This window comes from Chelonia mydas, chromosome 6 (genome assembly GCF_015237465.2).
Source record: "Chelonia mydas isolate rCheMyd1 chromosome 6, rCheMyd1.pri.v2, whole genome shotgun sequence".
In the NCBI taxonomy this organism is placed as follows: Eukaryota; Metazoa; Chordata; order Testudines; family Cheloniidae; genus Chelonia; species Chelonia mydas.
This window is the reverse complement of record NC_051246.2, coordinates 55,589,150-55,616,026: the sequence shown is the minus strand read 5'-3', so window position 1 is coordinate 55,616,026 and position 26,877 is coordinate 55,589,150. Positions and strand designations below refer to the sequence as shown.

General features: G+C 40.8%; 1 long non-coding RNA gene across 1 annotated transcript in view; it reads right to left on the bottom strand.

The window, feature by feature from the left end:
* Positions 1-21,486, bottom strand: part of LOC122466386 — a 33,027-nt gene extending 11,541 nt beyond the window's left edge. Inside the window, exon 1 of the long non-coding RNA XR_006291823.1 lies at positions 20,848-21,486. This is a non-coding gene — a long non-coding RNA (uncharacterized LOC122466386). The remainder of the gene's footprint in view (positions 1-20,847) is intronic.
* Positions 21,487-26,877: the final 5,391 nt, after the last annotated feature.

Here is a 26,877-nt window from a genome sequence, read left to right as displayed (position 1 = left end):
GTGAGCTAGCTAGATTATAACTAGTTTGGCTGCAATCACACCCTGTGAGATTGTGTAATCTCACAGGGTGAGATTGCAGAATACACAAACCCTTAGAGACAATCTCATCAGCTGCTCCACTACCTTGTGGGCCAGTCTCAATGCTACTGTCTGAAGAAAAACAAATCATGTTTTAGCAGGATCTTTGTGCACTCCAACCTACAGTAGCTAGAAATTGTACCTGAAAGTCTCTTCCCACAATAACAGATACATGTAAGCTGGTATAATGATATTCAGAAAACAAAATAAAAGCTTGATAAAATACTGCTGTTTGGAGAAATGTGGAGACTGGAAAACCTATTACCTATCTTTAAATTGTTCAATATATATAAAGCTATAAATACATGCTTTATATAACAAATCCCAGTCTGGCATCTTCTCTGTTGAAAAGCCTCAGGACTAGAATTAAAAAACACATATTTCAACATCAGCATTCCATTTAATTTGATTGTTTGAGACAGCTGATTTGTGTTGACCAATGGGGGTGGGGGGACTCACTACCCAGCAGTAAGTGTTTTATGCAAAAGTGAATGCATTGAATCATTTCTTTCTCAACCATGCTTAATTCTGCCCTTCCTCTACCTCCAAATGCTGTCCATACTACTAGTTATCAAGTGATAACTATGTCTAAAAATGTATAACTCCTTCCATACTGCATCACATATCAGGCATAGTAAATGATGCAACACAACTTCTACCATTTTAAAATATTGCTGGCCCGGTGGACCAAATAATGTTGAGAAATATTACTACACAGGTGTTGAATCTGGGGAGAGACAGTGTGGTATAGTGGTTAGGAGTGGACACAGGAGCCCTGGGTGTTCTATTGTCAACTTTGCCTGTTTCCCCTTTCACCCATGTCTGTTTAGATTATATTAAAAAAAGAATAAAGGACCATCCATGTGTATGGGTATCTAAGACTAAACAATAATTGTATCTGGTCAGAAATTGGCAAGTATTCTTCCCCCAACCTCCCCAAAATATTTAGTGGATTTTTTTTTTCCAGTAGAAAGACACCTGAAAAAAATTGGGAATTTTGAATTTGTTTCCACTGGGGTGGGGGGGGGGGGGAGGAGGGCGGAGGGTTGGACGCAAACAGGGATTAGGAGAAACAGGGGCGGCATGAGTGGAAACAAAAAAAACAAAAGTTTCACAGTTTAGTTTTCTATTGAAAAAAATCAGAAGGTTTTGGAAAATGTTTTGGTGTAAGAATTTTGATTAGCTCTAACAACACCAATAATAAAACTTGCAGCAACACTGTCCCTAGGAGCAGAAAATGCTAAAGTAATTTATTAAACAATATTTTTAATTAGTTTGAGCCAGAGTACTTTAAAGATCCGAAAACAATTTTGTTAAATTTTAAAAACAAAAAACCTTCCAACTGTTTAAGATTTCAAATCAGTAACTGGAATATATTCAGTTAAAGATAGGCAAAGGGATGTTTATCACTTTAGATGTTGATCACTACCCGTTGAGTAAAACATCTCTCTACCTTAAAAGCTTTGTCTATAACTGAAACCAAATCTGAACTGCACAAACTGCAAAATTTCACTACTGCTCACTCCTCAATCCCTGGTCACAAGTGATATGAAACCTTACACTATCATATGCTGGTCACGCAAAGGCAAGGTGGACAACACGAGTGCAGATTAATTCTACTACATGGCTGCTGCCAGTCTAGACCCTCTGCCATTCTCCTTGGCTACTTAGAGCTTTCCAATTCTTGAACCCAGTTGACTTCTAATTCAGAGATCCCTATGCACTCAAGGCCCAGATCTTGGTCCCTCATGATTATCTCTGGAGTTAACTGTGGATACTTATAGCCACTATCCAGTGTGTCCACTAGGCATAATCGCAAGGAGGAAAGGATCTGTGTAAAGAAGAAATGAAGACGGTCTTGTGTTCATCCTGATCATAGTATCTCGGGTCTCTAATCTAATCTATGGTCTCAGAGGGGCAGCTATTGCAGGCACTTTTGCTGTAGTCTTCAAAAAGGAAGAAAAATCAGGCTTATGATCTTCTACTCATTCTCACTCATTTTTGCAGTCCAAAGATGTCCAGATAAGAACTTGTATTTTGAGGTGTTGAAACACAATGAAATGAAGCTTCTTTTAAAAAACCACCCACCACCAGAACATATTCTACTGGAGGAGTTAAAAATTACCAAACCTTCAGAAACAAAACTACTTTATTGGAAAACAGCATTCTACAAGATGCAAGTCTAGGATTGTGTGTTTTCCCTGTACCACTTAAACTTTTAATTGAAAATAGAAACATGCACCATTGCTTTATGTGTTTGGCTACGCTTCAAGGGTCTGATTTAAAAAAAAAAAAAAAAGTGCTGACCAGCTGCTGTTCCTTTGACTTAAATAGGCTGAAACACCTACTCCTTCTGAAAAATCAGGCCCTAACTGCTTGCAACATTAGCTGTTGTAGAGCAAAAGGGAAACCTTAACTCCAGTCTTGGCATGTAAGTGAAAAAGGAACCAATTTTCCATCCTTTTGTTTTTAAGGAACACAAAATGTTATTTTCAAGGGTAAACATAATCTGTTACCATTTTGGGATCTTCACTTTTCAAATAAATGATTTTCAGTTCACCTTTAAGTATTTTTACTACTTCAGTATTGAAGTTCACAGATAGCTTTTCAATGATTATCAGTAACTTTAAGAGTACTAGATTCCATAAATAAGCAGTAAATCAGTATTTTGAAAAGGTCATTCAGCATAATTGAGCTCAGTTATCTTGCAACAAAATATACACCATGCTATACTGCCAAGAATGATAAAGGACATTCAAATCTCTATAAAATTAGGAATTTTTGGCCTTCCCAAAAATAACCAATTTTGAACCGGACCCCTTAAATAAACCCCCTGAATTTCCTGCAAGCTGTATCCAAGGCTCATAGGGCTTCAGCAGTTGGGGATTCTTGGCATGCCAAGAAGCCCCAGTCAAGTTGATGTCTCAGTATGTTAGGTGCAGAAAAACGAGAGAAACTGCAAAAAGATCATGTATTGGCATAGACCCTGTTATTAATTTAGATGGAACAAATGGGCTAAAGATGTTAACATAAACCAGTTACTGTTCAGTATTAAACAGCGTTAAATAAGGTTTGATATACAGCCTGCTTAGAACCATGGCAAACACTATTAAAAATCTTTTCACCTTTTTTATTAAAGTAAAGAAGGAAAATTAGCAAAAGCTTTTGAAATGTAAAGTATTAAATGAAGCTTTCATTTTAACATCTGTCATTCCTCTCTCTTTAGCTGGAGAGTTTTTAAAGTGGACAGAGGGGAACACCTTGTCTGACAGTTTCTTAGCTGGTATCAAAGATGGTAATAACTGTCTGTTTGGGGAAAAGAGAAAGTTTGTTGGGAGCGGCCAGAGCTGCTGTTGTCACTACTGCTGTTAGAATTTGATCTCATTTCACCCCAAGTGGTGGTTGGGATTCAGATGAAGCCAGTAGACGTGGCAAAGTTATCTTGTTCCCCCTCTCTGGCCCAGGCTGTCCAGGATGCTTTTTAGGATTAGGAAGGTGAAGGCAAAGAGTCCCTCAAGATGGTGGCAGTGAATGAATCCAGAGAGTCTTTCCCCCTCCTCTATTATACTGAAGCAGTCTTGATTCTATTCATAGACAGGGTAAACCTCTCTTTTTCTAATGTTCCTTTTTTGTCTTCAAGTCATTATGATTGTTTGCAGTTGCCACTGGTGGTTTTCCATTGAAAGTCTTAGGGCTTGACTACACTTAAAATGCTACAGTGGCACAGCTATGCTTCTGTAGCACTTCAGTGTGAACACTACCTAGGCCAATGGGATGGATTCTCCCATTGATGTAGGTAATCCACCTCCTCAAGTAGTAGCAGCTAGGTGGTTGGAAGAATTCTTTCATTGGCTAGTGCTGTCTACACAGGGACTTAGTTCGGCTTAACTATGCTGCTCAGGAATGTGGATTTTTCAAACCCCGACCAAAACTAGTTAAACCGATCTAATTTTCTATAGACATTAGTACTGATCAAGGCCAAACAACTGAGCCTTGCATTGCATCACTGGCTAACCAGGGCAAGGAGTCTGCTACCTCCTGCCTGAATGGGCTACCACTGAGACATTATATCCTGGTGACTAATTTTTACTCCAAATCCATAAAGCATACTTTCCATATAAATACACACCTCACAATGAACATGAATCTTGGTAAGTTACAAGCTTTTGTAGATATTACATGTTACTCTTTATGGATAAATATCCTGTAACATATGTTTGACATAATGAATTTGGTCAGGTCTGAGATAAGTTGTTTGATAAGAACAGTGAGCCCTTTGCCAAGGGGTCTCTGTATGACACGTCCCTACTGTGTGTCTACCTGGACATTAAAGGTTGGCAGTATCGAATACGCAATTCAGTAGAAGTGGATCTTTAGGTCATATAACCACTACCCTCACCTCCCTCAAATTCCCTCCTAGTTTAGAGAGGGCATTCCATGCATATGGAATTGCATGGCACAAGGTGTCAAACAGTTGTTAAAGAAGTGAAATAGATGAAGGCTGACATCATTGATTGATAAAAGGTGTGTTGAGAAGTACCAGTCAGTCAGAGGAAGGGGTACATACAGACCCTACAGACCTCTGCCAAGGAGACAGCTAGGAAGTCAGAGATAAGCCAAAAGGATCTATAGGAAAGACTCTGGCCCAGATAGCTGGGAGATAAATAGTTCAAAACAAAGGAAATCCCTATTTTGTTCTTGATGCAGCCTGATGGTTGGGTAAGTAGTATTCATCTTATGATTCTAGGTAAAGGGGTCCTTCCTTTGTTTCTATTCCAAAACTTCCAATGAGTAAAACACCAGAAAAAGGGAGAAGAAAAATTCTGTCAACTTTAACATGCTTTGTGTTTAAAAAAAAAAAAAGTGGGACACAAATCTGAAAGTGCATGGCGTCTCTCTCACAATCACACATGTACAAATTAGCAAGTATAAACAACTATATTTCCCTTTTTCTGACTAACAAATTAAATGGTCTCAAATTGAAATACTGCCTACAGGTTTCCTTACATTTCATAGAATCATAGAAGATTAGGGTTGGAAGAGACCTCAGGAAGTCATCTAGTCCAACCCCCTATTCAAAGCAGGACCAACACCAACTAAATCATCCCAGCCAAGGCTTTATCAAGCTGGGCCTTAAAAACCTCTAAGGATGGACATTCCACCACCTCCCTAGGTAAACCATTCTAGTGCTTCACCACCCTCCTAGTGAAATAGTGTTTCCTGGTATCCAATCTAGACCTCCCCCACTCCAACTTGAGACCATTGCTTCTGTCATCTGCCACCACAGCCTAGCTCCATCCTCTTTGGAACCTGCCCTCTTCAGGTAGTTGAAGGCTGCTATCAAATCTCCCTCTCTTCTCTTCTGCAGACTAAATAACCCCAGTTCCCTCAGCCTCTCCTTGTAAGTCATGTGCCCCAGCCCCCTGATCATTTTTGTTGCCCTCCACTGGACTCTCTCCAATTTGTCCACATCCCTTTTGTAGTGGCGGGGGGAACAAAATTGGACACAGTACTCCAGGTGTGGCCTCACCGATGCTGAATAGAGAGAGGGATCTTCCCTCGATATGCTGGCAATGCTTCTACTATGCCATTGGCCTTCTTGGCAAGAAGGGCACACTGCTGACCCATATCCAGCTTCTCATCCACTGTAATCCTCAGTTTCTGCAGAACTTCTGCTTAGCCAGTTGGGGGCACTCTGCTTGATAGTGCTGCCAACTAGACAGATGTTGATCACTACCTGTTGAGCCCGACAATGTAGCCAGATTTCTATCCACCTTATAGCCCATTCATCCAATCCACACTTTTTTTACTTGATGGCAAGAATACTGTTGGAGACTATCAAAAGCTTTTGATAAAGTCAAGATATAATCATATCCACCGCTTTCCCCATATCCACGGAGCCAGTTATCTCATCATAGAAGGCAATCAGGTTGGTCAGGCATGACTTGCCCTTGATGAATCCATGTTGACTGTTCCTCATCACCTTCCTCTCCAAGTGCTTCAAAATGGATTCCTTGAGGACCTGCTCCATAATTTGCTGGGGAATGAAGTGAGGCTGACTGATTTGTAGTTCCCTGGGTTCTCTTTCTTCCCTTTTAAAAATATGGGCACTATATTTGCCTTTTTCCAATCATCCAGGACCTTCCCCAATCCCCACGAATTTTCAAAGATAATGGCCAATGGCTCTGCAATCACATCAGACAACTCCCTCAGCACCCTTGAATGCATTAGATCTGAACCCATGGACTTGTGCATGTTCAGCTTTTCTAAATAGTCCTTAACCTGTTCTTTCACCACTGAGGGTTGCTCACCTCCTCCCCATACTGTGTTGCACAGTGCAGCAGTCTGGGATCTGACCTTGTCTGTGAAGACCGTGGGGGGGAGGGGTCGGGGGAAAAAAACACTGAGTACTTCAGCTTTTTCCACATCATCTGTCACTCTATTGCTTCCCCTATTTGAAAGGCTAAATTAACATTCAGACAAACTGAATTACTGTAATGATCTGGCAACTGGCAAATGTCTATTAGGCACCTTATTAAGGCAAGCTTTTTGTTCCACACAGTGAGGACACTCAATCCATTAACCCCCCATCTGTGTTTGCTAAATGCATATCTAAACTTAAGCCCCCCCTCACCCTCCTTCAAAACAAAACAAACACCACCACACAGAAACAGCCTCAGGCCAGAAACAAAGATCACCCAAATTTAATAGCTTCCAACATATCACTGGTGGAATAAAGAAATAAAAGCGTTAAGTAGAATTCAGTGAGTGGAATAAAAAGGGGTCATATCAGACAGGAAATAATAGAGATCAATGTTACTTATGTCAAGGTTTCAGTAGCTTTGAATTCAATTAGTGAGTCCAATATTGAATACTCTTTACTCACACCACTGTTCATTGACTTACTTGTGAAAGATAAGACTCCTAAAGAGAGTAAAGATCTACAGGATATGGTCCAATATTTCTAATGCAATTTGTTTTTTATTGTATATCCTGGGAGGTAAGGAAACTGAGACAAGATATAGTCTGTTTTTACAGATGCAGCAAATATGTAAATAGGAACCATAGATTCACAGATATTAAGGTCAGAAGGGACCATTATGATCTAGTCTGACCTCCTGTACAACGCAGGCCACAGAATCTCACCCACCCACTCCTGTGAAAAACCTCACCAATGTCTGAGCTATTGAAGTCCTCAAATCGTGGTTTAAAGACTTCAAGGAGCAGAGAATCCTCCAGCAAGTGACCCATGCCCCACGCTACAGAGGAAGGCGAAAAACCTCCAGGGCCTCTTTCAATCTGCCCTGGAGGAAAATTCCTTCCCGACCCGAAATATGACGATCAACTAAACCCTGAGCATAAGGGCAAGATTCACCAGCCAGATACTACAGAGAATTCTTTCTTGGGTAACTCAGATCCCACCCCATTTAACATCCCATCACAGGCCATTGGGCCTATTTACCATGAATATGTAAAGATCAATTAATTGCCAAAATCATGTTATCCCATCACACTATCTCCTCCATAAGCTTATTAGGTCTTTTGCCCCCACTGCTTCCCTTGGAAGGCTATTCCAAAACTTCACTCCTCTGATGGTTAGAAACCTTTGTCTAATTTCAAGTCTGAACTTCCCAATGACCAGTTTATATCCATTTGTTCTTGTGTCCACATTGGTACTGTGCTTAAATAATTCCTCTCCCTCTCTGGTATTTATCCCTCTGATATATTTATAGAGAGCAATCATATTTCCCCTCAACCTTTTAGTTAGGCTAAACAAGCCAAGCTCCTTGAGTCTCCCTTCATAAGACAGGTTTTCCATTCCTCGGATCATCCTAGAAGCCCTTCTCTGCATCTGTTCCAGTTTGAATTCATCCTTCTTAAACACGGGAGACCAGAACTGCACACAGTATTCCAGGTGAGGTCTCACCAGTGCTTTGTATAATGGTACTAAAACCTCCTTATCCCTGCTGGAAATACCTCACCTATGCATCCCAAGACCGCATTAGCTTTTTTCACGGCTATATCACATTGGTGGATCATAGTCATCCTATGATCAACCAATACTCCAAGGTCCTTCTCCTCCTCCATTACTTCTAATTGACGCATCCCCAGCTTATAACTATAATTCTTATTATTAATCCCTAAATGCATAACCTTACACTTCTCACTATTAAATTTCATCCTATTACTGCAGTTTACAAGGTCATCCAAATCTTCCTGTATGATATCCCGGTCTCTCTCTAAATTGGCAATACCTCCCAGCTTTGTATCATCTGCAAACTTTATTAGCACACTCCCACTTTTTGTGCCAAGGTCGGAAGAAAAAGATTAAATAAGATTGGTCCCAAAACTGATCCCTGAGGAACTCCACTGTTAACCTCCCTCCAGCCTGATGGTTCCTTTCAGGAGGACCCACTGTAGTCTCCCCTTTAACCAATTCCTTATCCACCTTTCAGTTTTCTTATTGATCCGCATCTTTTCCAGTTTAACTAATAATTCCCCATGTGGCACGGTATCCAATGCCTTACTGAAATCTAGGTAAATTAGAATCCACAGCGTTTCCTTTGTCTAAAAAATCTGTTACTTTCTCAAAGAAGGAGATCAGGTTGGTTTGGCACGATCTATCTTTTGTAGAACCATGTTGTATTTTGTCCCATTTACCATGGAACTCAATGTCCTTAACTACTTTCTACTTCAAAATGTTTTCCAAGATCTTGCATACTACAGATGTCAAACTAACAGGCCTGTAGTTACCCAGATCACTTTTTTCCCCTCCTTTCTTAAAAATAGGAACTATGTTAGCAAATCTCCAATCATATGGTACAACCCCTGAGTTTACAGATTCATTCAAAATTCTTGCTAATGGGAACCCCAGACTCCCAGAATATTAACAGGATTGATAAGGAAGTTGGTGGTAGAACTGAATTCTGCTTTAGAGTACAAAAAAAGTACGCACCTAATTTATCATAGATATTAATGTTTTGTCAATTCTATAACAAGCATTAATGATTAGTCCTGGGGGAATTCTCTGCCACTGCACACATGGACAATTCATGTGTCCTGCAGATTTCCACCCCCCCATAAAAATACATTTTGTCAGAGAGGCACTGCAGTTATGTTTTCCACCCACCAGGTGCATTGCTGTGGTGCCAGAACAGAGGCAGCTGGCTCATCACTCAGGACTGTAAGAGTCTGCAGCTGCTGGGAGAGAGCAGAGGCTGCATTCCTCACAGCACCCTGCCTGAGGGACCAGGTGAAGAACGAAGGGATAGGGGGGAGGGGGAAACAGACAGAGCAGGGCACATAGGGATGCGGGGGGTCATCACAGACTGTGATTCTGAAGGGCTGGGGGGGGGGGGGGGGGAAGAGTGGAGGGGGGCTGAATGGGAGTTGGGGTGCAGGGCTATATTGGGGTGGCTGAGTGGGATTGCAGGGATGCATGGGGTTGGGGATCCAAAGGTGGTGGGGTGTAGCTGAGTGGAGGTGCAGGGCCACATGGGGACAGGGGTGACAGGGACACATGGGGACAGGAGGAGTGGCTGAGTGGGGGTGCAGGGCCACATGGAAACAGGGGAAGATTTGTCTGACTGATTAGGAGAGGCTAGGGGGTCACCCAGGGTCTACATGGGGGAGGTTTCCCTACTCCCCAACAATCCCTCCCCCGCAAAAACAGCTGTTCGATACTTCTCCCACCCACATTCAACAACTCTCCAGGTTCACTCCCAGGCTCCTTCACAGCAATTACGTCCTTCTCCCTGAACTCCTCCGTTACCCCTGACTTCCCCAAGCCTTTGTACCACTTCTGAGGGATGTGGGAAATAGGAGTCTGAGTAATTATTCATTTAAAATTACAGTACAAAAGTTCTGTATTAATATGCCTAGTAAGGAATCCATTTGTCAAAAAATATGTCCTAAAGCTTTGTTGACTATATTGTTACAGACATACTTGTTGACTGGTATTTTGAAATGAATTACCAAAATAATTGAAACTGGTGTGATTATGTTATGTTATTTTGACAAAGTATGCAGAATTTTGCAATGTTGTGCACAGATTTTTTTTTCCTTTTTCTTTTGGACAGAATTCCCCCAGGGGTAAGTGAAGCCAGAAGGTACCATGAACTTTGGCCATATGTTAGAATAACCCTGCTATGCAGTGGATGGGTTTTAGGTGTGGTAGAAGAGTGATAGTACAGACAGAACTCTGGATTTTACTCCAGCATGGCAGAGTCAGGAAATTCTTTGTGGTATCTCTAAGACACTGAGTGGGCCAATCAAAGATTCTAAAGCCAGAAGTGACCACTGTGATCATCTAATCTCTCCTCCTGTATAATACAGGTCAGAGGAATTTCCTGATTCCGCCCCCACCCCCGTTTTAACTAGAGCATATCTGTCAGAAAGACCTCCAATCTTGATTTTAAAATTGCCTTTGATGGAAAATTCACAACATCCTTTAGTAAGTAGTTCCAAACTATTAAAATTTGCACCTTATTTCCCATCTGAATTTCTCTAGCTTCAGCTGTCAGGCACTGGATCTTATTACTTTGTCTGCTAGACTGAAGAGCCCATTATCAAATTTGAGTTCCCCATATGGATACTAATCAAGTCACCTCTTAACCGTCTCTTTGTTAAGCTAAATAGACTGAGCTCCTTGAGTGTATTACTATAAAGAAAATTTTCCAATCCTTTAATCGTTCTCATACTCTTCTCTGAATCCTCTCCAATTTATCAACAACCTTCTTGAATTATTGATACCAGAACCAACCAATGTATTTCAGTATGGTCACACCAGTGCCTAATATGAAGGCAATATAGCCTCTTATATTCCTACTTGTTTCCCTTGTTTATGCATCCAAAGATCACATTCTTTTTGGCCACAGCATTCCACTGGAAGCTTTTGTTCGGCTAATATCCACCTTGACCCCCAAGTCTTTTTCAGAGTCATTACTTCACAGGATAAAGTCCCTCATCCTATAAATATGGCCTGTATTCTTTTCTGGACACATTTAAAGACACATACAAACATTACATTTAATTAACATCCATTTTACAGATAAATCCCTATCACTCTGTATCAGTGACCTCCTCTCTTAAATATTTACTATCTGCATATTTCATCAGTAATGATTATGTTTTCCTCCATGTCATTGATAAATACAGTAGGGCCAAGAATCTAAATTAAGTAAAATTAAATTGAAATGCAATTAGCCATCATGGTAGAGAGCCTCATTATAAAATACATCAGAGTTGAAATCTTCATAGGAAAAAAAGCCAATGTGAAATCTTTGAAATGGAGTGAAGTTAACCTAGATCTCTGGACTTACACTCAATGGACTGAGGACCTTCTAATATTTTTGAAGTTACCAGAGACTTTACAAGCCATCCATCTGTAACATCACTGCTTCAAACCTGATACAAGAACTCTGAAAAGATTATATGTATTTGATTTCTTTAACCATATTAACTCACTCCTTTTATAACTAAACATTTACATATTTGATACTAAAGGATTGGCAATAGCATGATTATTGGGTATGATCTGAGTTATATTGACCTGGGTATGTGGCTGATCTTTTGAGATCAGAAAAACATTGATGAAATTGTTTTTCAGTAGCCATTCATCATTAAGACCAGTGTCTGGGTGGTGAAACAAAGGCTGGGATGCCTAAGGAGACAGCAGTCAGGACTTCTTGTTAACCAGTGTGGCAAGAGAGAAGTTTACTTTGATTTCTGGCTCGGTATATCTAATACTAGATCACCTGCCAGTTTGGGGTGAGTCTGCCCTATTTCTCAGCAGTTCATCCTGAATTTGGTATCCTCAGCTATGACACACAGAAGCACGGTGACACCTTCTCGTAAGCAAACTAGGAATACAACCTAGATGAAGCTACTATAAGCTACATACAATAAGGTGGGTGCATAACTAGTTGGAAAAAAAAACAAAAAAAAAAAAAACACATTCCCAGAGAGTAGTTATCAGTGGTTCACAGTCAAGCTGCAAGGGCATATGAAGGGGGTCCCACATGGATCAGTTCTGGTTCTGTTCATCAATGATTTAGAAAATGGCATAGAGAGTACGTGTACAATGCTTGTGGATGATACCAAGGTGCGAGGGGTTGTAGGTGCTTTGAAGGATAGGATTAAAACTCAAAATGATCTGGACAAACTGGAGAAATGGTCTGAAGTAATAGGATGAAATTCAATAAGGACAAATTCAAAGTGTTGCTTCCTAAGTGGAGTAATCAGTTGCACACATACAAAAGGGAAATGACTGCTTAGGAAGGAGTACTGCAGAAAGGGATCTGGGGTTCACAGTGGATCACAAGGTAAATGAGTCAACGGTATAACATTGTTGCAAAAACAAACAAAACAAAACAAAAAAAACCAATCAAATATACTTCTGGGCTGTATTAGCAGGAGTGTTGTAAGCAAGACACAAGAAATAATTATTCCGTTCTACTCTGCTCTATTGAGCAGACCTTCACTGAAGTATTGTGTCCAGTTTTAGGGTGCCACATTTCAGGAAAGATGGGGACAAATTGGAGAAAGTCCAGAGAAGAGCAACACAAATTATTAAAGTTTAGAAAACATAACCCATGAGGAAAGATTGAAAAAAATTGGGTTTGTTTAGTCTGGAGAAGAGAAGACTGAGGAGGGACATAACAGTTTTCAAGAACAGAAAAGGTTGTTACAAGGAGGAGGGAGAAAAAAAAATGTTCTTAACATCTGAGGATAAGACAAGCAGCAATGGGCTTAAAAATTGCAGCAAGGGCGGTTTAAGTTGAACATTAGAAAAAACTTCCAAATTGTCAGGGTGGTTAAGCACTGAAATAGATTCCACAGCTTCCCTTGGCAATCTTCATCACTGCAGATTTTTTAAGAGTAGGTTAGACAAAAACCTGTCAGAGATGGTCTAGATAATACTTTGTCCTGCCTTGAAAGTAGGCAACGGGACTAGAAGACCTCTCGAGTTCCCTTCCAGTCCTACGATTATTAAATTCTATTTGGTCATCTTGACGATCCCCTTCTCAGTGCAGAATAGTTCACTACAGCATATTTTCTCATGCTTTATCTTCTCAATTTGTAGAGAGAGACAGAAGCAAAAGGGTGGCTCTGACTTCAGTTTGAAGGCTATTCTACAATCAAGTAGAACACACAGTTAGAACAGATCTTAACTGATCCCTCTTTGGGATCCAAGTTTTCATAGCTCTTCTAGTGCAAGGTCTAGAAGGACTGGTCATACCATGGAATCACTGGCTCCTCAAAATGTGCATGGATCTCAGTTGGGTTTGTGTTACAATTCATGTCAGTTCTTATTTCATCCTCATGAGTATGCTCATCCCAAATCAGAATACACCTTGAGTTTACAACCAGGGGATTTGTAACTGAATATTCAGATTGTTTCTATGGACTAAACAGATCTTCTAAAGAAGATGGGTGAAATCCTGCTTCTATTGAACTCGGTGGAAAGACTCCCATTGAGTTCAATGGGGATAAGATTTTACTCACCCATTAATATTAGTTAATAAGTAATTATTAAGGAAAGATTAGTTTACTGTCTGGAAACAAACTTTGTCCTATCATTTGTATCCAGGTAAATAGGTGGTCATGTCATAAGGTGTTTCATTCTGAATTAATTGTGACAAAATTATATAGATTGCTGAATAGAACATCCCCAAATTGAGATTATACTGTAGATTAATTTTATTTTTATTTTTTTTTTGTGCTGAGAAAATGTAATACCGCCAAAACCTTAATTGACTATGAAGTCGGGTAGCAATCCCAATAAATCCTTGTAATGTTTTAGATGGACTTTCTTTGTGTAAATTGTTAAATGCAAGCCCTGGATTAAATACACTTCCTCCTCAATTCACTCACATTTTCCTTCTCCCATGTTGATAATTTCCTGCAGAGAAGTCCTTGCTACTGCTGTGCTCTAATGGGTTTTCAACCATATGAGCACTTGGCAGGCTAAAAGGGGAAATAAAACTCCAGTGCAGGCCAGCCACTGGATTAATACTACATTTTATTATATCCAAGCACACTCAGCGCAGGCCGCCAAACAGAAAAAATCCCAAACATACCCTTGTGAGACATCAAAATCCTGATAAATGTAATGCTAGCCTTTAAAGAAGAAATAGGTGGGGGGGGAGGCGGTTTAGGGCCAAATCATCAGTCCAGGCTTAACATTTTTGTGTGTGTGTGTGTGTGTGTGTAGAATTTCAGACAAATAATTATGAATGCAAATTTTGGGCCCAGAATCATCTGAGCCGATGGTTAAGGTCACTTAGGTGTCTAAATCATGGATTTATCCCACAAGTCAGGGGAATCTAAGTCAAATGCTAAGTGATCAAGATTGCAAACTCAGTGTCCCTGCAGTTATACACACACCAAAAACAGAAGCCACCAATGTCTGAAAATGTGGCTCCTAATCTACTTAGGGTTTAGGAAACATTTCAGAAAGTAACTGTGTTCCTTACTCGTGTCACTGCATCAAACAATGACAAATCTGTATTCTGAATAGATTTAATTACTCAAATTGAGGGCTCAGAGGTTTGCTTTGTATCCACATAAAAAGTTTTGTATGCTTGTCCACAAAAATTGGACTTGAAATCTTGTCAAAAGGGTGACATCTTTCATTTAAAATTTCTTGTGCTGGAAACACTGTCCCAAATCACTTTTCTTGTGATATTTTGACGCTTCTGGTTCCTGTATCAAGACTCCTAAAGTCTTAAACTTCCTTCTTTTCTGCTGGAAGAGAAAGACTTTATATAGGGATCAGGAAGGAACTTCTACCCTGGAATATATTCTGGGTGGATTTTTTTTTTTTTTAATCTTCTTCTGAAGCATCAGGAATATCCACAGCTGAAGGGGACATTGGATGGGATGGGTCAGGGCTTTGTGGTGGCACCACTCATTCTCTCGGTCAGTTACTTGTGGCTGGTTCTTGCTTACGTGCTCAATGTCTAACTTACTCCCATATGTGGAGTCAGGAAGGAATTTTTTCCCTCCTCAGATTGCCAGTGCCCTTGGGCAATTTTCATCTTCCTCTGAAATGTGTGGGTGTTGGTTACTTGCCAGGCTTATCTGAGTCTCTTACTCATTTCCCTGCTATTGCAGGGACCTCAGCCATCTATGCATCTTGGTTCCTCCTAGTCTCTGCCTGTGGCACATAATAGTCTACTTTCCTGTGGGTTGTAATACTTTGGTCTCATTGGATTTAGTGTACAGGCCTTATTCTCTATTTATTACAGGAACTCCTAACGTTATACAATTAAAATCCCTTGTGAGACTAGTCAAAAGCTTAGGTGGGGCACTGCAATATTCCATAGATGCAACTGGGATTATTAAAAATATTTTGAAATGGCCTTTGAGTTCTCTCCTGTTACTGGCAGCATGTTCATTCAAGCAGAAATGGCAAGGGCAAATTAAATGTTATTGTGCATCTTAAGCTTTTGGCTGCACTGCAGTAAAGTCCTGGAAAACCTTGCCAGCACAGAGCCAAAGCCTCAAGTGTTTGGTCAGACTAATTAATAATATGCCTCGCCCTCAGACAGAATGAAAAATAGTCCATTACAGGGTGAGAAAGATGTGTAAGCAGTGGGTTTTTCCTCTCAAGCCTCTAGCACATCTGAGCTATATGCTATACATGCAAGTCTGGGTTTTAATTCTTAATTTGCATAGAGGCTTAATGCAGGAGCTGTTGTGATTTAGGAACCACTGATCTTGACAGAAGTACAGCATCAAACCCTTGGAGGCATAAACAGGGGAATCTCAAGTAGGAGTAGAGAGGTTATTTCAACTCTGTATTTGGCACTGGTGCAACTGCTATTGGAATACTTTGTCCAGTTCTGGTGTCCAAATTTCAAGAAAGACGTCAATAAGTTGGAGAGGATTCAAACAAGAGTTATGAGAATGATCATCACTCAAAGACATATTTTCTAATCTTTTAGATACAAGGAGCTCTAGCTTTCTCTTTAAGATAAATAGATTAAGGGTGACTTGATCACAAGGCATAACATGATCTTGTGCCTAGAAGTTGAAGCTAGACAAATTCAAATGGAAAAATAAGGCATTTAAAAAAAAAAAAAAACACAGAATGATTAACCTTTAGAGTAATTTACCAAGGGATGTGGTGAATTCTACATCACTGACCATTTTTAAAATGAAGATCGGATGTTTTTCTAAAAGATGTGCTGTATGAATTATTTTGGCAAACTTCTATGATCTCTGTAATACAGGACATCAGACTAGATGATCACAATGGTCCCTTCAGACATTCAAATCTATTAATCTGTTTCATGTGAAATTGGTATTTTCATCAATTTAATATGTGTGCAATTACTTACAGCGTATGAACTGATTTCCTTCCTCTATAACTGCGGGATAGCTCTTCAGTAAGCTTTCATTTGAGCACCGTAAGTGGCTAAAATGTTACGGTTTTTCCCCCAAAGAGCATTTTTTAAAAAAGTTATTTACTGGTATTTGCAAAAGTAGTTTAGTGCCATTTTGGCTGAGTTTGGAGGAAGTTGTCCAGAAATTCAGACAACAATTTTAACATACACATAACTTGCCCACAATACAGTAGGTTATGGGCCTAATTTTTCAAATTAAGCCTCCATTTTAGTTGGCATAGTTTTGTATAATCTTTTAATTGGCTTATAGTTTTTGCTCTAGAAATAAAATAGTATTTATGCCTGTATCATTAGGGTGCAGAGTTTAACAGACTTCTTGGGTGGGATTTTTAAACACCCTCCTCCCCCCCGGACAGAAAGTCAGTCTACATACTGCATACAAAATCAGTTTGTTACATAATAATCTTCCTTCAAGCATCTTTTGAAGACAGTCCCTGCAGCGCCACACACACCAGAAATTATATATATTTTTAGGTGATACAGTTAGAGTTGGCTAGAAATTTTCAAAATACATTTAACATGTTCACTTTCTAACCAGTTCAATGTTTGTTTTCCTGAATAATAATAATCTGAGTGGATAAACTAGGAGATCAAATAGCCTGTAAACGTGAATTGGAGAAAAGCAGAGAAGCAATGAAATCACAGCTATTGTATGACAAGTTTAATCCTTTTTACCCCCACTTTTTATCTCCTTCCCGGGGAAGGGGAATGCTTCACTTTCCATTCTATGTCACAAAGCATAGCCACAGCTGAGTCCACACTGTTTAGGAAGTTGATGAGATATCAGACACTTTACTATGCATAAAAGTGTCTGAATCTTCACAGAATAAAATGACAGCTACCAGTTAAAAGCCAATGTGAAGAGCTTCATCCCAACTCTGACCTGCTGTGTGATGTTTGGCAAACTATTCAACCTCTCTGGCCCTCCCACTTTTCCCTCCCACCTTTTGTTTGCACTTTCTATTTATACTGTAAGCTCTTATGGATGTGGACTGTCTTACCATGTGTCTGTACAAGACCTAGCATAATAGGACCTCAATCTTGATTGCAGTCCCCAGTTGCTACTGGAATACAAATAAAATAAAATGAATTAAAGAGTCCAGAAATGAAGTCATGCTTGAAGTGAAAACAGCAGATATAGAAAGACTACTATAGAATGGGCATAAGGTGTAAGTAATACTACATTCATCGCACTCACTCAAAACTGGTTTCACTACCGATTTGGGGAATAACATACTTTGGTTTCAACTTCCCTGTAGAAGAGAGTGTCCATACCAGTGTCATGCACATGCTTAATGTATAATCTCTGTTGAAAGCTGTCCACTAAGTGACATACAGAAGAGATTTAGCAACCATTGTTTACTGTTGCTTGTGTTTGGTTTTTCCCCATTAATCAAATATAATTAATAATAGTGAGTATTTTGCAAGTCTTTAATGATCATGTCCTCAAAGGCATGGTAAGAGCCATGTGTGACTAAAATGGCACTAAGAGAGACCACCATTAAGATTTGGCCCTTACTTTTTGTTTGTTTCCCTAGATTATAATTTTAGTGATTTGGCAGATAAAGTTACTTAGACTCCTCCATAGCAGTCAAGTGATCCTCCTAACTAGTTACTGCATAATGAAAACTTCACAGAACCAATTCAGCATGGGTTAGTGATAGTACCAGCTCCACCACCAACGTGCCTCAGCCCTATTCTAGAAACCCATCTCTTGAAGCTAAGAGGCATGTCAGATTCCATCACCATTCAGCTCAGAGAGGCTTTTCTGGGAGCATCAGCAAAGGGGACAGTTGGTGCCACCATAGGGTGTGCATCTGCGTGTGCACAATGGAAATGAGGAACTGAAAGGGAACCACCAAGTCATTTCACACATGTTAAAATTGAAAATATTTCAGCCACTCTGGTTTAATAATATAGGCCACAACAATTACTAGGTGGTTTCCAGAGGGAAGAAAAGTATTTTCCTCTATCGTTGCACAAGAAGTAGTGTCCTTCCTATTCTCTAGGAGTTTTGCAAGAGAGAGGGTTTAGAAAACATGCCGAGACTAGAGCTGCTGCTGAATCAGTTCATCATTCATGGAACTATTGCAGAATCATAAACCTGGTCTCTATAATCCATAACAGATCTAATGGGAAATCTCTATACCATAACAAGAAGAGTACATTTGTTCTGCTAACTCCCCACATTCCTGGCAGATCTACATCTGAATAAATTAATACAAGACAGAGATGTGTTTACTGTTTGTTCAAAAATTGGCAAAACAATCAAACTAAATATCATAACTTTGCTGGTATTTGAATCTTGGCAATATTTAGCTGAATTTTTATGTTTAATTCTTTTTCAAAATATATTATAAAAATTCAGCCAGATCCTCAGCTGTTGTTAAATACACTGACATGTGGATTTTGTACACTGTTTGACTCTAATCTCTGTATTTTAGGTTCCATGGTGTCATGTATTAAACTCCTGGCTTTATTTAGCATAAAGACAAATGATCATCATCAGAGGCTTTTGGATTTCATGTAAAAGGCATTCATCTTAGGAGGCAGAGGCAATAAGAGAGCCTTTTTATATTTACTCTGGTCACTGAGCACACATGGGGCAAAGAAGAGACAAGTCAGTGTCTAATTTATAAATACTAAAACCAACAGTTTTAGGGCTCTGTAATATATCAGTAACCCTACCCGGTCTCCCCAGGTACTCCTCTACTGCAGAAAAAAGCATGTGTGGGGGGAGAGTGGAGGGGGGGGGAACAGAAAGGATAGAGGCAATAAGAATTACTCAAAATAACTTGCAGAATCAAGAACTTCCATTGAAGTAAAGGGAATTTTGCATGAAGGATTAGGTCTTCAGTGTATTCACAAAAACTTCCCTCTTCTCCTCCCACCACACCCTGCCTTCACTGCAGCTTGCTGAAACTACGCTCCCTGCAGAACAACCCGATCACTTTGAAACATCTTCATTAATAATTTAATCCTGCACCCATTGAAGTCAATGGCAAAACTCTCAGTTTTGTCTCTCTCCATCTTCTTGGCTGATGTTTAAAAGCTTCTACCTTCATGCCAGATTCTCTATTCAAGGAAGGCCACTTTGCACTCCATCAGCATCTTCATTTAGCCAAGTATAGTTGGTAGACAATTACCCTCTCCAATGATGCATCCGATGAAGTAAGCTGTAGCTCACGAAAGCTTATGCTCAAATAAATTGGTTAGTCTCTAAGGTGCCACTAGTACTCCTTTCCTCTCCAAGAGAAATTCTTTGCTAGCACCTCCTGTACCAGCTGACCTCATTACCCCCAGCATAAGGGGAACAGGGGTGGAATAGGCATGCAAAGGATGGGACATAGTGGAACAGTCCTAACAAGTCTCTGGCCCAGACAATCCTGAATCAGGGAGATGCAACTGGGCCCCTGTGTCATCTCTCTCAATTTTGTCAGAGTAGAGAATTACAGCCTGTCTCCAAGTAGCTACAACATAATAGCTTGGAGGGGAGAATGTCTCTGTATCCCATGCTCCTTGTTTTATAATTGAACATAGGGGGTTAAGTTACCTGATTTGGTAAACTGAAAAAACAAAAAAACAAAAACAGACAAGAAACAAAACAGATTTATTTTATGTTATTGGTTATCATGATAACTGGCTTTAAGGTTTATCCTGTTACTTGCTTTCTCTGGGGGAATATCAAGTCCCTACTATCAAAAAGATTTAGGCTCCAGTTGGGATTATTTTTTATTTCCTTTCTCAGAAAAATGTAGGCACTCTGTTGAAAAAGGAAGCCTTAGATTAACTGTGTGATATGTCTCTCACACATATATCCCCACACAGTTACACATTTTAATATCATGTATTTAGCTGCTGAAGTGAACAGCAAAGTCTAGTGGCAAGAAAAGTAGCTAGAAACACAGGGGCCTTATGTTCTGGTCTCAGCTGAATCTGTCATAATAATGCAGCAGAGGCTTCAGCTGTCATTTCTGAAGCCTTTCTCTATTGTCCTCTCTCCACCACACAGAACAGCTAAAGGGCTTTGAAAACATGTAAAATATACTGTACCCCTGAAACACAAAGGTAAAAGCTACTCCTCTTATTCTAGAATTCCCATTGGGCTTTCCATGCTTTCAGACTCAGTCACTACTGTACCATTGCCTCTGTGGAGGGTGAAGAGCAATGCTACGGATGTCAGTGCTGATACCTCAACCAGAGCTTGGTGCCTACATCCTGTGTCAATTAAGCTTTCACCCAGTGAATGACACTGAGAAAATAGGCTGTCAATACTACTAATTATGCTTTTCAGATAACACTTACATGGCCAGTAGGTACCTTTCTAGTACCTAACTGTGACGGGGTCAAGACTCACCACTGCTGACGCCTCCCACTGCTCACTCTGAGAATTAGCTCTTGACCGCTGCAGGGCATCCTCGATGCATGGTAGCTCACCCGTTGTCTCTGCTCCACTGTCCTGGGACCTGCATTGCTCCCTGCCCGACGGCATCCTCTACAGGACACTCTGCATCCACTTCAGGACACTGCCCTCCAGCAGTGCCCACCACTCTGGTCTCTCCCCCTTCCAGGGGGGTGCATTGTTAACAGCAGTTCTTCTGTTTGTCCCTGCCTTAGTGGCCAACCACAACCCTAGAGTCTAGCCTCTTGTCTCAGGGTCAGGCCACAATCTGTCTCGGCCTCCCTCCTCCATGGCCAGTACAAAGGGCGGGGGAGAAAAGGGGGACCCAGGCCCACCCACTACTCTGGGTCCCAACCCAGGGACCCTCTAGCAGCAGCCTCCTTCTTTCCCCTGCCTATTTCCCTGGGCCACTTCCCCTTTGGCCCTATGCACCTTCTCAACCCCTCTTAGCAAGGGCTGCAGCCTGGCAAGTATCTGGGCCAGAGTTGGGCCGGGCCGCTCTGCTCTCCCAAGCCTTCCCAGCACCTCTCTGTCCAAAATGCTGCTCCTTAGCTCAGGAGCTAGTCCTCCTCCCTTACTAGTCAGGGAGTGACTGCCTTCTCCTCTGCTAGGCAGCCTTTATATAGGACCTAGCCTGGCCCTGATTGGCTGCCTCTTCCCTGCTCTGATTGGCATAATTAATTAGTACTCAGAGTCAAAGGGATCAAGTTACAGGGCACTGACTGAGTAATTAAACTTTTGGTCTTTAGCTACAAATTATGTCATCAAAGATACCATGTTACTCTCAATATGATTATTCTAAAAGGGTTTAGGATAAGCAGATTCTGAGGCAAAGATAGGGGATGGAGAGGAAGCACATGCCAGAAAATAGCCAACTTCTTGCCATGACTCTGGTTCTCTTCCCCAAATCCTTAGGCACCCAATGCCTCCTATAAGCAGTGCCTTTGGTCTCTGGATTTGTGGGAGAAGAAAGCACAATACTTCTTACTATATGTTCATGATGATAGATTATTTATTGCCCCTTCTATAAAAATACCTGCTGGAGGGACCCAGCCATGGATGAAAATTTCACAAGATTTCCTGATCAGTTTGTTAGCAGGATGATCATAACTGTCCTCTCTGGACTTACACTGTACAAATCATGGGTGATCAGTGGAAGTCGCTGTAACCCTGTATTGGTTCTGGGGCTTCCATCTCTCATCTAGCTCTTTGGCAGCAGTACCAAAGAAGGAGGTTCCCTGCCAGTGGCTCCCCTAGGAAATCATTTAAAGGGGAAGTTCCACAGTATGGTGGGGATTTCACTGAGAAGTTAATGCATTCTCAGAGATTTATTTCTGTGCACTAATTTTTAGAGGAATACAGCTTATTTCTATTGCTCTGATAAAGAGGGGGTAGGGACATGTTGAGGGAGGCAATTCATACCTCTCTCTGTCTGTACCTGTTTTGCCCCACACCCACCTGCAGATGCCAGAGCCCCGTGGACAGCCCTTTTTAGAGTTGCGGACCCAGAAACTGGTACCAGACAGCTCTTCTGTGAACCCTCTCCAATGAATCAACATCCTTCCTGAATCATTGATGCCAGAACTGGATTTTGTATTTGGCACTGCTGTGACCACTACTGGAATACTGAGAAAATATAACCTCTCTATTGCTGTTCAATATTCTCTGTTTATTCATCCAAGGATCACATTAGCCCTTTCAGCTACAACATTGTGTCAGGAGCTCATAGTCAGCTCATTGTCCACTATGGTCCCACATCTTTCTCAGAATCCTTGCTTCCCAGGATAAAGTCCCTCATCTTGTAAGTGTGGCCTGCTTTCTTTGTTCCTTGATGTATATTTTTACACTTGGCCATATTGAAATGCATATTGTTTGGTTGCGGCCAGCTGAGTAAATGATCCAGATTGCTCTGTATTGGTGACCTGTCCTCTTCATTCTTTACCTCTACCTCAGTTTTTGTGTAATCTCCGAACCTTATCAGTAATAATTTCACATTCTCTTCCAGGTCATTGATAACCATATTAATGAGTGTAGGGACATGAATGAATCTGTGTGGGACTCCAAAAAACACGTCCATGTGATGATTATTCCCCATTTACAATTACATTTTGAGACCTATCAGTTAGCCAGTATTTAATCCAAAATCAAACCCTTCTAACTCACACCACGTACCTAGCCAGCAGTTCACTTCCAGCATCTTTTGCTGTCCATCTTCCCTCACTCATGGAGAATGAAAGATCTCAGAGAAGATCATTTGGGCATTCCTCTCCTTCAGCACCCTTCTGCATTCCCTGAAGTTGTCTACAATATGTGAGATCTCCTGTAATGAAATGTCACTAGTGCCAATTTGCATCATCACCAGTGGATCCTTGCCCACAGACTTCAGATGCCTATCCTATCTTAAAGCAATGTCTTGACTCCAGGAAGATAGCATGCTGTTCTTTTGTCCACCTGTGCTTTGCAGAATATTCTTTCCATTGTTCTTAGTATAGAATCCCCAACAAGGTTAGTCTGTCTTCCTTAGATGGATGAATATCTCTTTAGAGAAGCATGATCAGAAATCCACAGATGTTCCATTGGACCACCTGGATCTTGAAAAATATCTTCTGTGGATTCCTTGTTGAGGATCTGGTATTTATAGGATACTTCTAGCTGTGTGGACTTCCTCCTGGTGGTCATAGGCTGCCCATCCTCATCTCTCTCCATATGTGCAGAATGCTGCCTTGTCCTCTTGCCTCTCATGGTTATGAACTGACAGGCCTCCCCTCCTATTTCCTGTCTCTCCCCTTCTTTGGTGGTGAGTTCCTTTCATTTATGAATCTGGGGGGAAGTGATGCCATCCAAACCTGGTTGTCCAGGAACTCTTCAGCTTCTCTCATTCTTCAGAAGTGTTTCTACTTTCCCTTCCAGTGCAAGCATCTTCACTTCCAGTACAGCCACCAACTTCCACTTCATACACAGGAAGTCCCTTCTGGCTTCAGACAGGAAAGAAAACATTGCACATCTATTGCAGATCACAACCACCGTTCTGTCATTGGCCATCACAGGAATGAGTGTAGAACTGTAAGGAGAAGTAAAAGCCTCTCACACTCCCTTGCTAAACTCCCTCAAACCCTGTTTGCTGCCCATTCATGTGTTTGTCAAGCAACTGACTTTTTATCCTAAACCTTCCTGCTGAGCTACGCCCCTTGACTATCGGGGAGCAATTATCCACCCAGAGACTTCGGACAGTGGAGCTAATCAAAGGTCCAAGGGTCAGAGCCACGTGGCCCTTATCAAGACCCCAGCAAACAGACCTGTCTCAGCTGCTTATTTGGGGTCCCATGGCCCAGTTACACTATCCATACGTAGAGAACAGGGGCAGCTAGAAGCAGTGGAAGAGGGAGTTGGCAATAAAGGGTGAAACACTATAATGAATGTGGGCAGATCTGTTCAGAGGAAATAAAGTGGCCCAGCTCATCCCAGAATTCAGATTTCATCTTTTATTTTCAATTGCCCTCCTTGCCTCCCTCCACCTCACCAAGATGTACAGCCTCACTGCACATAGATTCCCCACCAATCCCCAATTTTGCAATGGCTTTGCACAGTCATTGCTGGATGGGACACATCAGTAATAAAATACCCAGAGAGATTATTCTCATTTTATATCCATTCCCACAATAAGCACTAGGCAGCACTGGAAATCGAGAGAGAAAACAAAGCTAGCTGTCATAAAATTTGCAATATACTTTTGTTGTGCCCAAGAGATTTGAATATTTGAAGGATACATCTGCATTTTGAGGGCTTATTCAAACCAAATCCCCAGACTAAGTTTTACCTTTCACTGAAAATAGCTGACACATGCAGCAGGTGGGGGTCAACAGTCGGAGAAAAATGGTGCAAATATTTTATAATAGAAAAAAGAATGAAGAACACGTGCAGTGGTCCTTATTTGAGCAAAATGCCCATAGAAGACCATGAGAGTTCTTGGATTATGGACTTCAGATTTTGGCTGAACGTAGGTCAGTTGGGGTGGAGTGGGGAACAGGATCTGGATCTGAAATGGAAAAAAGCCTCTGTATTTAATAATTTACTTTGATACAAGATTTGACTATTGTTCTTTTAGTCTATTTTGGTTTCTTTCCACAGGCCAACCTTTTTTTTTTTAATAAAGGACTTCAGTTCAGTATTGCATGCCCTGACCCTCAAGTTGTGAGTTTGAATTTAATGGTTTGAGAATGTGAAATAACAGGCTCAGATGGAATTATTTAATAAAAAATTATTAAATCAAAAATTAATACAATACTATTCTGAACACAGAAAGATGATATACCCTGTAGATGGTGAAGATAAGGTAGTTTGGTCCCTTCCTCTGTACCTGGTAGAATGCTGACCGTGTTTATTCCCGCAAATTACCTTCCTAATCCTCTTTCCTTTTATGTGGTATGAGACAAAGAAACTCATTTTTGGAGGGAAAATATCCTTTCCTATGATACATTTTACCATGTGTTCCATTTTCCTAATAACAGATGGAATTTCGTTTATGGTCCTCCGTTTACCGGACGAGTAAAAAGGAATCTCTAACTTACAGCTGTGACAACCAGTGGTGCTTAACGAGTTAAACACATCTTTCAGTGGGTTATTATTTTATCCATTATAGGATCCATCTATCCATTAACAACGATTCCTTATTAATTACCCAGTTTTGTTTATAACAACATACTTCTATAGACACTTCTTAGTTTGAGGGGTCTTTTTCCGGACATCTTTATTCCCACAGACTTGGAGATGCTGAGGATAATTAGATACAGCCCAACACTTGAGCACATAAAAATTCCTGAGTACATGTCACTCTCATGTTAAGAGCCAAAATTTGGGCCTTAGAATTCAAACACACTCTTTGCTAATATCAAAGATTCTGGGGGAATAGTTAATATGCAAATGCATTTAATACACAAGAAAAAGTATACTAAAAGGTTTAATATTTATGAACACTCTGTGTGTCCCCTCCCCCGTACTGTTGTATTGTGCATCTCTTTGGATCCCTTGGAACAGCAGGCCTGTACTGTGCATTCCCTGAGTGATGTGGATTTATTTAATTGTCAAATTAAATGAAGAATGTGGCATGCTCTCTCTCTCTCTCTCTCTCTCTCTCTCTCTGCCTAGCTCATTGCCCCCACTTCCTTCCAAATTCTGATTTTTACCCTCGGGATTCTCTAGAAAAAAGGACTGTTGCATTTATCAATCATGTAAAAATCATAGTTAATGATTATAAAAAATACACCTGAGACAACCTCCCCTCCCCATCGACCTCTAATCCAAATACTCTTGAATGCTTGTGGGGGTTAGAATCTGACCCACATTTGCATGAAATAAGCTATAGATCTGAGCACCTCAGCATCTTTAAGGGGTGTCAGGGAGTGGTTTGTAGGGTTGAAATATGGATCAGGATCCATGTTTTGTGTCTCAGATCCATCTGTTATGCATATAATTCATCAGTCCATACAACACTATGCCACAGCTGAGGGATGCCAAACATACTAATTCCCTGCCTCAAGGATCTTACTCCTTAAAGACAAGTCATGTACACAAGTTAGACACAAAGGCACTCAGGATTTGTAATGCTGAGCATCATGGCACCTAACTTTTAGGAACCTAGAAAAAAAAATCACAGGAACAACAGTGTGATCCACAAAGCTGATTGTGGCGCCTAGAATCTCTATACAACAATGGGGAAAGAGAGGTGCCTAAGAATGAGATCCACAAAAGATAACACACTAGGCGGGGAGCCAGCTAAGCTATCCAGTGCTAAGCCTCATCCCTCCCTTGGAGATAGGCATCTAATTCCAGGCTGCAGGGATGCATCTATCTCTCCTAGCAATCCACAGACATGAACCCCTCTCCTGGAGTAAGTGAGTTTACTCACCTAAGGCATTTCTTGCAGGAATGAGTTAAGCACCTGCCTCACTCCATATAAAATGGGTGGGGGGGGGGGGGATGAGGGCA